The sequence below is a fragment of the Euprymna scolopes genome, chromosome 34 (genome assembly GCF_053919585.1).
Source record: "Euprymna scolopes isolate OS-2025 chromosome 34, ASM5391958v1, whole genome shotgun sequence".
In the NCBI taxonomy this organism is placed as follows: Eukaryota; Metazoa; Mollusca; class Cephalopoda; order Sepiida; family Sepiolidae; genus Euprymna; species Euprymna scolopes.
Window position 1 is genome coordinate 5,568,323 of NC_136515.1, and position 16,738 is coordinate 5,585,060.

Genomic DNA, 16,738 nt, shown 5'->3' on the forward strand with positions numbered 1-16,738 from the left:
CAAAGTTGAACAAGAACTTTTTAAACCAGTGTATTTTTATTCATTAATTAAAAATAATTTCTTTTGCATCATTTCGTTTGCTTTTTGGACTACTATTCTCATCTTGTTTGGTATTTTTACAATGTTTAGGGATTTTTTTTTTTTTTTTTTTTTACAAAGCGAGGGGGTCACCATTTATCAAGGCCAGGAGGCAACTCGAGGATAAGGTATGGTAGTCATTGGGACAATACTGTAATAATTGTTTGTAGTGGGAATTTGATAGGATTCAATTGTCTATGAGGACTGTTCAATAAGAATTTGTTTACATTGGACTTGAAGATGATAATATTGTAGTCAGTTGGAAAGCAGAGCAGCGGAACAGTTTGACTGGCAGGCAGTTATAGGAAAGAAGCTTTATTCATTGAATGTATGTTTAGGTTTAGGCACTGATAGAGAGTGGGGGAATTCTTGATAGTGATTTTTGGCTAGATGAGTGTTTTTTTTCTTTTTGTGAAAGTTTGAGAGGGTGGGATTAGTCAAACACTTGCCATGAAACTAATGATAAAGCAGAGACAATGTCTCTTCTGTGGGAAAGAGGTTGCAGAGAAAAGAAAAGGGCGTCACCTACTAGATTATGAATTTTTTTTTTTTTTTTTTTTTTTTTTAACTCTGTCAAGGCATGGCAGGTGCTCCGAGCAACTCATGCCCGGATATGGCAGCAGTATTTCATCCTAGGATGTACTTGGCTCTTATACAGATAGAGGATTGCATCGGCAGTGAGATATCTACTGGAGTGGTAGAATGATCCAAATATTTTCCCAGCAACCTTTAAACAGATTTCAGGTATATTATCATTTCACTCACTACGAGTTCTCACGCAGGTCATCATCAGAGATTGCTCACTGATAAAAACTGATAATGTTTCCTGGTGTCTGGGTGACAAGTTTCTCCAGATTTTCCAGTAATCTTCACCTGTTTCGATAACCTTTGCAAAGAAACTTGTGTTAACGCAACACTTTTCATTTATTTTTGCTGACAGTGACCGTTGGTCTTCACTAGAATTTGGGTGGAAATAAGCCTCCCCGACCTTCTAGTCCCTTCTGCACCTATCCTGTGGAGGTCTGGTAAGTGCTTTCACTCCTCGGTCTTTCAATCCTACTTGACCCTTGAACTATTTGGTGTAATGTCAGCCCATGCCAATGAGAAGAGGAAGGAGATGGGATTAGGTCTTCTTCTTCTATTATTATTATTGGCTCACATGGAGCTTTCACACAAGTCAACAAACGATCTGATTGGAAACCTGTGGTGTTCTCTGGAAGCTGAGTGACAACTCTCCCCAGACGTCCAGCCCTCTCCTCCTCCTTCAATAGCATTTGCAAATAAATTTGCGTCATCGCAACAGCCTCTTACCATTGATTTTTCACTGGCAGTGGCCATTGGTTTATACTGGAATTTGAGTGGCACTAAGCCTCCCCAAGATCCCAATTCTCTTCACACTTGTCCAGCGGAGGTCTGGCCAGTGCTCCCGCCTCGGTCTTTCCATCCTCCTTGACCCTTCTCGACTCTTTGGTATCAATCACTTTTCTATTGGGGGAACGGTGGTAAAACAATGGAGGGAATGCATAATGGGGGTGTAGAACATGTAGTTCTGCAGCTTCGGTGTTCTTCATTCCCTGTAACGCTTCTTTGTTATATTGTCTTGTGTTATTCTCCGCATTCAAGGATTTTCCTTAATATTTCAGCCGTCTTCATTATTGTTAGGCGTTGTATTTTTGCAGCTATTCCTCTGATTCCAATTTCTGCCATTCTTTTTTCCAGGTTTTTCAGAATTGTTCCTAGTGCTCCTACTATTATCGGTACTATTTTGATTTTCTTCATCATCCAAATCCCTTTTAATTCTCTGGCTAGCTCTGTGTATTTTCTTCGTTTCTCCTTTTCTTTCATACTCACACTGTGGTCAGCTGGGACAGCAAAGTCTACGATTTGACAGGATTTCTCTTTCTTGTTAATTATTACGACATCTGGTCTTCTTGCTTGGATGGGTTTGTCCGTTTGTATGTCCGTGTCTCATAGGATTTTGTGGTTCGAGTGCTGTTGCGGGTTTATGCTTGTACCATTCATCTGTATGCTCAAAATGCAGCCGTTTGCATAATTCCCAGTGCACCGCCCTCCCCACTTGGTCATGCCTGTTTTTGTATTCCTTTTGGGCCAGTTTGCTGCATTCAATTACTATATGGTTTATCGTTTTGTCTCTTTGTCCACAGAGTCTGCATTTGGTGTTTTCTTGTGTTTTATCGATCCTTGCTTTGATATGGTTGGTTCTTATCGAGTTATCTTGTGCTGCAGTTATTAGAGATTCAGTTTCTCGGTTTATATGTCCTTTTCGCATCCATGTCCAGGTGTTTTCGTTAATCTCATCTTTTGTCATTCTTATGAATCTTCCGTGGAGTTGTTTCTCTTCCCATTTTTCTTTTCTTGTTTTGTCATTTGTCGCTCTGTTTTCTGTTTTGTTGTTTTTTTTTCAGTGTCTCTCGCTGCCATAATTATCCTTTCAGTGTTTTGCATTATGTATTTTTCTAGTTCTTTTTTTGTGTCCTTCACACAGTCTTCTATAGAGATCAGTCCTCTCCCGCTGTCTTTCTTTTTCACGTAGAGTCTGTCAATATCGTCCTTTGGGTGTAGTGCATTATGCATGGTCATGAGTTTCCTGGTTTTCTGGTCGAGCTGTCTCGGTTCTTCTTTTGTCCATCCTATAAACGGTCCAGAGTATCTCACTAGTGACACTGCCCATGTATTTATACCTTTTATTAGGTTTCTACTATATAATTTCGTTTGCAGGAGTTTTCTTATTCTTCTGACGTATTCATTTCCAATTTTCTCTTTCATTTCTGTTGCTCTGATGGTGTCCGCTTCCAGAATTCCCAAGTGTTTATAGTCGTCTTGTTCTCCTAGTGCCCTCATTTCTGTTTGGTTGGGTAGTTCCATGCCTTCTGTCGTTTCCAGTTTTCCCTTTTTTATAACTGCACTTTTCTATTGCAAATTCCATTTGGATATCTTGGCTGAAGATCCTGGTAGTGTTAATTAGTGTCTCTGGCTCCTTTTCGGTCCTTGCAAAAACCCTTATCCCTGAGTGGCTTCCGGGCCTTGATAAGTGGTGACCACCGTGTAAAAAAAAAAAAAAAAAAAAAGTTTCAGATCGTCCATATACGTCAGGTGGTTCATTTTTTTCCTCTGTACTGGGGAACTTGTATCCGGCTTGGCACTTTCTCAGAATACTGTTCAAGGGCATCATGGCTATGATGAACAGTAGTGGTGATAGTGAGTCTCCTTGGAAGATGCCTCTTTGTATGTTAATTTCTGTTATGTGTTGTCCATCAGCTGTCAATTCCAGTCTCCATGTTTTCATTGCATTTTCTATTACATTGGTGATCCCGCTTGGTATTTTATACATTTTTAGGCGTTCCATTATCCATGCTTGGGGGATCCTGTTGTATGTTGTGTTGCTAAATTTTTCCTCCTCCTTTTTACCTCCTTTAGGATTTTTTGATCAACATATAGCAGATCATGTGTTCCTCTTTTCCCTTTTTGGATCCTTTCTGTTCCTCGGGGATGAGTCCACGGTTATTCAGTGAGTGGTAGATTTTTTCCCTCAGTTGTGCTGTCAGTATCTTCCACATGGTGGGTATGCACGTGATTGGCCTATAGTTGCTGGGTACGGTTCTTTCTGTGTCCTTCTATAGCAGTGTGGTTCTACCTTTTGTCATCCAGTTTGGCATGTTTGTTTCCTGTATACATCTTCTCAGGTTTTGGGCTAGCCTTTCGTGTAAGGTTGTGAATTTTTGGAACCAGTATGCATGTATCCCGTTGTGCCCTGGTGCTCTCCAGTTTGCCATTTTTCCTATGGTTTTCTTTAGGGTTTCCTTGCTGATTTCATTCACAGTTCTTCTTCGATTTGTTGTAACTCTTCTTTCATGTCTTTCAGCCATTCGGCATTTCTATTGTGATCTCGTCGCTCTTCCCATATTTTACTCCAGTAGAGTTTTGTTTTTGTCGGATTTGGTTGTTCTGTTTTTGTTTTTCCTCCGTTCACATTTTGGTAGAATTGGCTTTCATTAGTTTCAAATGTTCTGTTTTGTTTGCATTGTTCAGATTTATATCTATATCGTCTCAATCTCGCTCCTTTTGCTTTTATTTTTTGCTCCAGTTCTTCATGTTTCTTGTTAAGCCTCTCCCTGCCAGTTACATTTCCAATATTCCATTTTCTCCACATTGCTTTCTTCCTGTTGATCATTTTAATTTCTTTTTTATGTTTGTGTATTTGGGTTTCTAGTTTTATTTCCAATCCAGGTTTTGTCAGTCCACTTGTCCCCGGTTGTTTTTCCGATTTGAGATTCGTACTTACCATTTTGGCGCCTGCGTAAATGAGGTTGTTTAAGTCTGTGATTGTGTTTGTTGGGATGTGTGGGAGAAGCTTGTTTGGTGTTTTTACTCATGTATTTTTTCTACGGGCAGATCCGTTGGGGGTTGTTTCTTGTTCAGTTTCATCATTTACTTTTCGATGAATTTCTGCTAGTTCTAGTTTAGAGAGCCAACCTTTCTTGAGTATCAGTCTTGCTTGTTCCGCAATTCTTTGTTCTGTCGCTTGGTGGTCACTGGAGAGGTCCTATAGTTCTTTCATTCGTTTCTCATAACCTCCATATCTATATTCAGGATGACTTCTATAATAGCATTCCATTACGAGTCTATTATTTCTTTCTTCGTTTTTTTCCATTTTGATTGTGATAATCAAAATGAAAAAAAAAAAACAAAGAAAGAAATGGACAACAAAAGCGAATAGACTCGTAATGGAATGCTATTATAGAAGTCATCCTGAATATAGATATGGAGGTTGTGCTGTGTTTGTTTGGTGTCATTTTGTTTCCTGGTTGCTCCGAACTTGTAACCGGAAGCAGTCCTGTTTGCGATATCAACGGGGAAATTGTCCCAACTTAGAATGAGGGAATTAAATACTATCACAGCATCAGGGGAAATTGCCTTCCTCATCTTCTTCCCATCCAACATTTCTAGCGACTAACCAGTATGGTGTAAGGTAGACCTGTCATCAAACGCCTGCTTTTAGAGCATTACTACCGACTTTTACGAAATAGAATACTTAGTAAAAATTATTTAGTTTCTTATATATATATAATTTTTTTTTTTTTTAATAATAATATAAAAAAAATTTAATTTTAATTTGTTTTTATTTTTATTTCTTTATTTTATTTTTTTATTTTATTTTTTTATTTGTTTTGTTTTTATTTCTTTTTAACTTCTGTTTATGCCTTGTATGTATGTGTGATAGTGCACGATACCTGCTGTATACATGGGAGCCAAACACTATACCTGCGTCAGAACCACAGGTAAAACAATTCTGGATTCGGTGTTGCCACAAACACCAAAATGTGAAAAATATCAAGTACAAATAATTCAAAAGATAGAAAGATCTGGGTGTCATGATCGGCAGGTGCTCCTTCGGTAGCCAGCATGGGGGACCCGGTCGCCATCCTGCGAATGTTGGCCAACTTCTTCTTAGTAGTAGTATTTTATTTTTATTATTGTTATTATCATTTATTATTTTTATAATTATTGTTATTTTTATCATTTTTATTATCATTTATATTTATTGTCATTTTTTATTATTTTTATTATTATTTTTTATTTTTATTATTTTTATTATTATTTTTATTATTATTGTTTTTATTATTATTTTTTATTATTTTTTTATTATTTTTTTATTTTTATTATTTTATTATTTTTTAAATTATTTTTATTATTATTTTTTATTATTTATTATTATTTTTTTTTTATTTTATTATTATTTTTATTATTATTATTTTTATTTTTATTATTATTGAAATACGATTTTCTTTTTGCATTATTATTATTCGGACTACTATTCTCATCTTGTTTTGCATTTTTACAATTTTTTTCAGTTTATGCAACCCTCATCTTAAAATGATGACAGATTAACAAAAAAAAAAAAAAAAAAAATGTTTTTTATTAAAAAAAAAAACAAAAAAAACCTTCAAGTGCATTCTATTAGATTTGGAAATTTTTATATATTATTTTAATTGTAATTCATTATTAAGATGAGTTTTATTTATTAATTTATTTATTGCTGACTATTATCCTCATCTTTATTAGATTTTGTTTGCACGACGTTTCGGTCAACTATTCCTCTGGCTTTCGCCAACTGTAGAGATTCAACATCTCTATCCACTGCGCCACGGTGGTGAGATGACAACAACTATTTTGAATCTCTACGGTTCCAGGTGAGAATTGTCTGAAGATGGCGGTTTCAATCCTACCCAAAGCCAGCCAGAGGCTTACTTGGCCAAAAAACGTAGTGAGACGACGCCAACTATAAATGGCAGTAACTGCTGAGAATTTAGTTAGGAGATTCGGAGTTCTTATCCCATTGCAGTTACCTTTTGACGAAGTCCAAAGGAATAGTTTGCCGAAACATTGTGAAACAACATCTGATGAGGATAATAGTCCGCAATAAATAATTTTATCGGAAATTTTTGTTGAACTTTGAGGACATAGTCAGGGGAGGACATTTTTTTCATAAAAGTATTATTTCTTATAACAAAAAAATATTAGATTATAATAAAAAATATTAGATTATAATAAAAAATATTAGATTATAATAAAAAATATTAGATTATAATAAAAATATTAGATTATAATAAAAATATTAGATTATAATAAAAATATTAGATTATAATAAAAATATTAGATTATAATAAAAATATTAGATTATAATAAAAATATTAGATTATAATATAAAAATATTAGATTATAATATAAAAATATTAGATTATAATATAAAAATATTAGATTATAATATAAAAATATTAGATTATAATAAAAAATATTAGATTATAATAAAAAATATTAGATTATAATAAAAAATATTAGATTATAATAAAAAATATTAGATTATAATAAAAAATATTAGATTATAATAAAAAATAGATTATAATAAAATATATTAGATTATAATAAAAAATATTAGATTATAATAAAAAATATTAGATTATAATAAAAAAATATTAGATTATAATAAAATAATATTAGATTATAATAAAAAATATTAGATTATAATAAAAAATATTAGATTATAATAAAAAATATTAGATTATAATAGAATATAAAAATGTTTCCTTTTTTTGAGAGGTTCCGGAACATTATAAAATGTGGAATTTTAAAGTATTTTATTTTGAGCAATTCTAGAATTTTCCATCCTCCAAAACTATAAAAGTTTGCGTAACCTCTTCAGTTACGCAACTAAGACACTAACTACTGCTGAATCTGGCAAAATTCCTAGGTAATTTTCCAGCTGAAAGGAACTCATTTAAAAAAAAAAAAAAATCAATTATTTTCATCTCTTGGAGAAAAACTGAACTTTTGGTAAATATAAAGATTTGTCCTTCTCTCTGATTAAAGAAATATTATTTCGGTATTCTCTTTTACTCGACCTTTTTTTTCTAAAAAAAAAAAAAAAAATCCCAAAAAACATAAGACTGAAGTTAAAATTGATTATCTCCCTTAGTGTTAAATGCTTTCAAATCTCTTGTAGTACAAAAGAAAGCATATTTAACATTTATTTTATTAATTCTGTATGTTTAAATAAATGCTTACTTGCTTCTACTGTATATACTTGTGAATAAGTCGAATTTCTGGGAGATGATTTTTAAAATTAATTTTTGGAGTTCTACATAAGTAATGTTTTTGGAAATGTTGTTAAAGAGCGACTCGGTGCTCGATCATAACATAGAAAACGCCATTTTGTTTGTGCACTCTGTATATACCGGTAATCCTAGTAATTAATCACACTCCTACCGAATCCCATTGCAGTTTGTTTGTCAGCATGTAAGCACATGCACGGTTTTTCAGTGGGAGGCTTAATAATAATTGGAATAGCTCTCACAATGTTCACTCTCTAGACGTGGCTATAGGCCTAAGTTTGATATGATGTGTTCGGTGATGATACGGCAGTTTTTTTTAGTAGATTAGGAAATGTTGTGTTTACGATATGTCCTTCTCCCTTAAGTTCAACAAATTTTAACAATTTAATGACAATCATTCAATGGCATTTAACACATGCATTCACGTTATTACGGTATATTGCGGCTCGTGCAATGTATGCGCTTACGTTATTATGGCATGTGACATAAATTATGTCAAAAAGACAATAACTGTGCCTGTAATCAACAGCATGTCATTGATCAGAATGTCTAATTAGCAACATTTGCATTCGTTAGCGGATTGGTTCTATATATGAAAATCGAATAGACCACACTTGTGTAAACGCATGTATGATTGCTCGCAAATGTCAAGAAACAATTTATAAGATGTTTTACAAAAAACACAGAAAGGAAATGATCTGTGCAAGAAAGAGCCACAAGATGGTCCATTTAACTTGTCTAGAATTTACAATACCTAAAATGACACATTTTGGTCTTAAAATGCACATCGACTTATACACAAGTATATATGTTATCTTTAAGTAATTCCATGTGAATTTGTGTAAACAATTCTGAAATCATTTTAAAACGAGTTAAAGTGATTAATGTGAAATCGGTTGCATTACAATGCTAATCTTGCAGGTTTGAATTATCCAAGACTTATCTACAATTGTATTTTTTAAGATTGGCAACGTGTGAGAGTCCCTCAATTGCTTCCTCATAAAATGTGATTTTTTTTTTATTTAAAAATAAAACTACTTGACCTATTTTTTTACATGATTTTTGGAATATAACACTTTTTTATGTGGCAGATATGTACATCAGTAAAGATTTCTGGGTAAATTTTTACTCAGTTTCCACCTTTACATTTTCCTTTAAAATGATGACTTTTGAAGGTTTCGAGTATGCTGAAAACGAATATCATATTTAAATTTTCTGCAAATAAGTAGTTTTCCGGATATTAAGCAGAGTTATGCTATTGCTGGTGACTATCTCGATGTGCACGCTTGTGTATATGTGCGAGCGCATGTACCAAGATGGTCGCTCGCAATAACATAAGAAATTAGTTTACCGGATATTAAGCAATGCTATTTCTTATGTTATGGCTAGAGGTCATCTTGATATGCAACTTCGAGAAACTACACGCAAACGCGTGCATCAAGATGGCCATCAGCAATAATATAAGAAATTACATTTGCAGAAAATTTAAATGCGATATTCGTTTTCAGCATACCATCAACTTATACACAAGTATAAATGGTCACTTACTTTATGTACGAAAAGTATGTCTTGTTTTTTGTAACTGAGTTTTTCTTTATTTTTTTTTTTAATATTTGTTACGTGTTTAAAATACCGTAGACACATTTTTAATAGTAGACTAAATTTGAAGTAATAATACTATTCAGTAAGGGAAGAATAGGTTTCTAAATTTTGGGATGAGGATTGACATTAATTATTGGACATTGCTGAGTATCTTTTATTTTCCTATAAACTTTTCCAGTGCGGCTGCAACCAAGATTGAACTCACTACATGAGTTGTGCAATTCAAATCTCGTCGATAGCTAAATACTTGATACTTCGCCAGGGCTATCAAGGGTATTTTTTTTATTGTGATGCCATCACTAGATGGGTTGCCTACCATGGCTTAAGAGACTACTCTCGAGAGAAGGATAGACTACACCAGTTTCTCAACCTGTTAATTTTACCTTGTAATACATACAGCGTCTCGCCTTCCCAAATGGTCACCCATCTGGTACTGGCCAGGCTTAACTTTGATGATTTGACAGGAACCGGTGTGTCAGCGTGATTGTGCTGTATATTTTTACTTTAACTTTTACTTTCTTTCAAAAACTTTTATAACTACTGTTTTCAAAAATTACACCAACCAAGCAAAATTGGATTTTTATATATTGCTTTTGCTAATGCTTTTTCCTCTAAGGAGATGAGCCTATCTTTGAAACTCCATGGAATAAGGAATTTTTCTCACTTTTTCTCGTATTCCTTGTTGTGAGTAAAATATTGTGAATTTAATCCTACAATATTGTGACGTCTATTACTTGTATTGGTATGATTAATTAGGAATCGAAAGATTCAGAACTTTTTAGGGTATCGGAATCAAAAAAAATTGAGCCTATTTTCCTATCTCAAAAATGATTCATTTAATTGTCTCATTTTATTTACTAGCATTTCAGTCCGGCGTTGCCCGGGTGTTTGGAGGTGTATGTTGAGCAAAAAAAAAAAAAAAGCGATCAATTTTTTTAACTTTGATCCCTATTATGACCTCTTAACATTTATTGTTTGGGGCTCAAATCAAGTTATTAAGTTAGATCCATGTCCAAGAAACCTATATCTAAAATTTCAAGTGTTTAGACCCAAAATTGGCATAGGAGTTTGGTAGAGTTCTCAAAGGTCAAATTGTTGAACTTTGACCCCTTAACAGCCGAATTTTTGGCCGAAAACGGATTACAAAGATTTTCCCCAAATCTCAGTACCCTGTATATCAAATTTCGAGTCTGTAGACTGAAAATTGACAGAGTTACTGCGTAGGGAAATGTACACAAACAGACAGACACTTTTACTTTTTAGATATATAGATTTAAATTTTTTAAAAACAAAATTTTCCACTGCTGATAGTAATAATAAACATTGATTTTAGCCGTTTGTCACCTTAACGTTTATCACGTTAACGTTTATCACCTTAACGTTTATCACCTTAACGTTTATCACCTTAATGTTTAACTAATTTATTCAGTTGTAAATAAATGAATATAACGGCATAAATAAAGTGGGGGTTAATTCAAACACCCCTTGTACATATTAGTTCAGTATCTGGGTAGATGCCAAATACCTCCAGATCGCAACTGTCCATTGCTTACCATTCAGTATGCTGCCATCTAAAATTAAAAGTAAATATTTTTAAAATTCATCTACATCATAATTCATCTACATCATAATTCATCTACATCATAATTCATCTACATCATAATTCATCTACATCATAATTCATCTACATCATTATTCATCTACATCATTATTCATCTACATCATTATTCATCTACATCATTATTCAGGTCATAAAGGGTTAAGTTACCAAAAAAAACTAACATCCTTAGCCCCCCCCCCAGTGTATTTTCATGTTTAGGAAAATATCTGCACATTTTATGCGTTTTTATACGATAATTAACAAAAAATGACAACTCTATAGTTAAATATTTATAAAGACTCTGACTAGAAATTATAATTGCATTAAAATTAGGAATTTAGTACCAAACGGTATTGGAATCCCAAAAAAATATTGGAATCGCATCATCACCTATATATATATATATATATATATATATATATAAATATATATATATATAGTCTAACCAGACTCAAAATGAAACGGAGGGCACGCTCAAGTGCTTTTGAGTATTTTAGTGATTTTAATCGTCTTTTCATTTCATCTCGTTAATTTCATTTTTCAATTTCATTTTTTATTTTTTACTACTCGCCTGAAGATGACCAATGGAGGTCAAGAACGTTCGCGATTATGGGAAATTTCTTGTTTCACTAGAAAAAAAAAATGTTTGGAAAATGGTCCGACAAAGAGAAAAAGAGGATTACAAGAAAAACAAGCAAGAGTTATCTGTGCTATTTAATGAAACGTGCATAAAAGAAAAAAATGCTGCCTAAATATTAAAAAATGTATAAAAAAGGCTCCTTTCAGTCTTTAACAGACTATGGATACCCACGAAGAGGTGCCTGTGCATGAAAGTTTTGTGGCAGGAGGTGCAAAATCTCCAACCACACATCTCTTAAGACGACTTTATTAAATACCAGTGGCAACAAGTGAAGTGTATGTACAAGACGACTGGAAACCAATGCCGAGATAAGCGGAGAGCACATACAGTGCCTAAAATTCCCAAATGGTCACCCATCTGGTACTAAGCACGCTCAGCATTGCTTAACTTTGGTGATCTGACGAGAACTGTGTGTCAACGAGACTATGCCAGATATAGTTCAGTATCTGGGTAGATGCCAGATATATATATATATATCTATACAAACATATATATATAAACAAAATAGTAGCTTGCGCACTGTTAAGTGATGGGTGAATGTTTCTTTAATAAACATTTTATGAATCATTTTCAAGCACCGATTCTTGGTCTAGTGGTTAGAGCTGCCGACTGTCAACACAGTGGTTGTAGGTTCAAGGGAAAGGTGCTAGTCTAGCAGCACTGATGAGTTGTGATACAACAAAACAGTACTGTACGTGGATGACTATCTCTGGCATCTACCCAGATACTGAACTATATCTGGCATAGTCTCGTTGACACACCAGTTCTTGTCAGATCACCGAAGTTAAGCAACGTTGATCAGGAGGAATTTGTTTGTTGAACTTGAAGACATCCAGGTTGTAGTCAGGTGGGAAACAGGCAAACGGAAGAGAGTTCCACAGGCATGCTCTTCTAAGAAGCTTTGTTCATGAAATCTACGTTTTGATTTAGGCACGGATAAAGAATGGGGAAAATTACTGACAATGGTTTCAGCTAGACGTGTGTTTTTTGTGAAAGATTGACGAGGGAGGGACCAGAGATTGGAGCTCGGGCAAGCACTTGCCATGGAAATAACGATAAAACAAAGACAGGCTCGCAATGTCTCTTCTGTGGGAGAGAGGTTGCAGGGAAGAGAAAAGGGCATCCCCCACTAAGCCACGAAGTCTATTTTGTACTTTATCAAGGCAGGATAGGCTTTTTTTAGCAGCTCCTGCCCAGATGTGGCAGCAGTACTCCATCCTTGGATGTACTTGGCTTTTATACAGATAGAGAATTGCATTAGTAGTGAGATATCTAATTGAGCGGTAGAAGGATCCCACCATTTTCCCAGCGACCTGGGCAACAGACTTAATGTACGTGTTCCATTTCAGATCAGGGCTAATGGTCAAACTCAGAAGCTTGTCAAAACATGGAGCCTCCCCAAGACGAGAGCCATCCATTTCAATTGATGCCAGATGGGGATTACATATAATGTTGTAATATCTTAAAAAACAAAAAAAAAACAAAAAAAACAATGAAATTCATATTAGATTTGTCTGCAAAAAAAGTACTAAGTTGTAAATTACACTCCTCTGGGGGTTGAAGGTTCAATCCTGCGTGTGAGTGACACTCAAAATACAATTACGAATTGCTGAGGACTTCTACCCAATCATGGCTGACCAAATGAGAGTATGTTACTGTGGATTAAATAAAGCATTCCATTTGAAATTCTGTGCACATTTCCAGAGTTTGATAGAAAGATTCCCGAGTTCAACAAGATACACCTGAAAAATATTCGAGGTTAAATCGAAATTGAAAATAACTCTCGAGATGAGAACAGTAGTTCTAGAATGCAAATAATGCAGACAAAATTAAGTTGAAAACTTTTAAAATTCGGACTAGAATCGTTCACTTATTTCTATTACTTCGAAAAATCCTTGAAAAAAAAAAGGTCTTGCGAAAATCGTGTTCTTTACGTCCAGTAAAAAATCGTGTTCTTTACGTCCAGTAAAAAGTCGTGTTCTTTACGTCCAGTAAAAAATCGTGTTCTTTACGTCCAGTAAAAAATCGTGTTCTTTACGTCCAATAAAAAATCGTATTCTTTACGTCCAATAAAAAATCGTGTTCTTTACGTCCAGTAAAAAATCGTATTCTTTACGTCCAGTAAAAAATCGTGTTCTTTACGTCCAGTAAAAAATCGTGTTCTTTACGTCCAGTAAAAAATCGTATTCTTTACGTCCAGTAAAAAATCGTATTCTTTACGTCCAGTAAAAAATCGTATTCTTTACGTCCAGTAAAAAATCGTGTTCTTTACGTCCAGTAAAAAATCGTATTCTTTACGTCCAGTAAAAAATCGTATTCTTTACGTCCAGTAAAAAATCGTATTCTTTACGTCCAGTAAAAAATCGTATTCTTTATGGCTAGTAAAAAATCGTATTCTTTATGTCTAGTAAAAAATCGTATTCTTTACGTCCAGTAAAAAATCGTATTCTTTATGTCTAGTAAAAAATCGTATTCTTTATGTCTAGTAAAAAATCGTATTCTTTATGTCCAGTAAAAAATCGTATTCTTTATGTCTAGTAAAAAATCGTATTCTTTACGTCCAGTAAAAAATCGTATTCTTTATGTCCAGTAAAAAATCGTATTCTTTATGTCTAGTAAAAAATCGTGTTCTTTACGTATTGTAAAAAATCGTATTCTTTACGTCCAGTAAAAAATCGTGTTCTTTACGTATTGTAAAAAATCGTATTCTTTACGTCCAGTAAAAAATCGTGTTCTTTACGTCCAGTAAAAAATCGTATTCTTTACGTCCAGTAAAAAATCGTATTCTTTACGTCCAGTAAAAAATCGTGTTCTTTACGTCTAGTAAAAAATCGTGTTCTTTACGTATTGTAAAAAATCGTGTTCTTTACGTATTGTAAAAAATCGTGTTCTTTACGTATTGTAAAAAATCGTGTTCTTTACGTATTGTAAAAAATCGTGTTCTTTACGTCCAGTAAAAAATCGTGTTCTTTACGTCCAGTAAAAAATCGTGTTCTTTACGTCCAGTAAAAAATCGTGTTCTTTACGTCCAGTAAAAAATCGTGTTCTTTACGTCTAGTAAAAAATCGTGTTCTTTACGTCCAGTAAAAAATCGTGTTCTTTACGTCCAGTAAAAAATCGTGTTCTTTACGTCCAGTAAAAAATCGTGTTCTTTACGTCCAATAAAAAATCGTGTTCTTTACGTCCAGTAAAAAATCGTGTTCTTTACGTCTAGAAATAAAGTCTCTTTAAATGGGAAGCAATCCCCTGGTATCGTGTTCTGCAGACAGGTAATTCTTGGAAAGAAACTTTGCTCATGGAAGTTTTTAGTTTTATGTGCACACAAAGAGAGGAAGGAATATTATTTGCAATGGTTGCAGCTAGACGAGTTTTTGTTGTGAATATTTTACGGGGAGAGGGGTAGGGACCATAGATCGAAGCTCAGTCGAGCAACCACCATAAAATGACGACAGTAGAGATAGACTAGCAACCTCTACATCTCTCGCTAGATTTCGAAGTTGGTTTTGTATTTTTGGCAGAAAAGTATCCTTTATACCCCCTCACCACTACCAGATGTGGCAACAGTACTCCGTCTTGGAATGTATTTGGATCTTATACTGGTAGAGGATTGCATTGAAAGTGAGATATTTCTGGAGCCATAGACTAATCCAACCATTTTTTTCCAGCAACTTTAGCAACAGATTTGATGAAACTTGTCTCTGGTTTGACTTCTGGTACATTTATTCAAGGAGTAGTAGTTACAGAGTGCGTGTATGGCGGCTATATGAAAATACTGAGTTGTGTGTGAAGGGGAAAAAAAAAGACTATAAAAAGGAGAGCGAGATTTAAAAAAATTTTTTATTAAAATTTCACCCCAAACAAGGCACATTGCCACTTTGGTGTAGGGGGCTACTATCAGGGGCAGCAACTACTGGGCACTACGTTGGGATTTGGACAGCAAGATGTCCGTTCATGTTACACTTGAACTTCTGCATGTCAGTACAGTTAGGGAAGCAGGGACCTGGAATGGAATTCCAGAGTCTAGCGGTTCTGGGGAAGAAACCACTGGAGTAGAAAGATCTTTTACATCTAGGGATCTCTACTGTGTGGGGGTGGGATTTAGCTGCCTGTCGGGTTTGTCAAGGGTGTGTCTACGTCATGGGGGCTTAAGTGTCTGCATTTCGTCAGAGCATTCACCATTAAAATACTTGTAGAACAGGCAGAGGGATGCAACGTTTCGTCGATGGGACAGAGGCTGAAGCTTAGATGCCAATTCAGGGCCTATCAGATTGGCAACTCTCTTTTGAACCTTGTCTAGGAGCGAGAGACTAGCAGCAGATGCACCAGCCCAAATGTGACAACAATACTCCATACATGGGCGAATGGTGGCCTTATTGAGGTACAGGATACTTTCAGGTGTCAGTAGTTTTCTAGCATGGTAGAGAGAGCCTACCTAGGATCTACATTAGAGAAGACGATCATGTACAAAAAAAAAAAGTTTAGTTATTACTTGTCCTATGTTTTTTGCGACATACTCTGCTACAACGTGTTGGGTTTACATGTGTTAACGGGTGCAACATTACAGAAACAACTTGTTTTTTACTTATTAATAATTTAAAATTTTAAAATAGTTTTTTTGCCATTTATTCCTTTTTCCACTTCTATTTTACGGTGACTTAAGCAACAGATTTGATGAAACTTGTCTCTGGTTTGACTCCTGGTACATTTATTTAAGGAGTAGTCATAATGGGGGAGACAACTTTTTTTTTACTTATTAATAACTAGCGAGGGGAACCCGGATTTGCCCGGGTGTTTGGAGGTGCGTGTGGTTTTGGGTAAATCAAAACGGGGGGGGGGGGAGGTTTAAAATAAAAAAAAAAAAAAATGTTTTGGTAGGTAAGTATGAGGATCGAACCCGAACCCTTGAGGCAAAGTTGTAAATTAAAGCGTGAAAAAAAAACCTTAACCATTGCGCCACCGCGAGATGCTAACGGAAACACGTTTTAATTTATTTAATTACTTAAATTAGCAGGTGCATGTTTTAATGACTTAATGAGGTCAACTTTTGACTGCGGGGTAGCATTTCATTTAGTGCGTGAATGCTTTCTTTTTTTTTTTTTTTTCCCCTCCCCAAGACGTTGGGGGTAGGGGGGAAACATTATAGGAAAAAGCCTAACCTACATGCGGCGAGCGAAAACTGTTGAATAT

The 16,738-nt window shown here is 34.5% G+C and overlaps 1 protein-coding gene across 1 annotated transcript in view; it reads left to right on the top strand.

The window, feature by feature from the left end:
- The window catches only part of LOC145259046 (E3 ubiquitin-protein ligase MYCBP2-like), a 563,294-nt gene that overhangs the window by 409,366 nt on the left and 137,190 nt on the right, over positions 1-16,738 (top strand). The gene's annotated exons all lie outside the window — the stretch shown is intronic.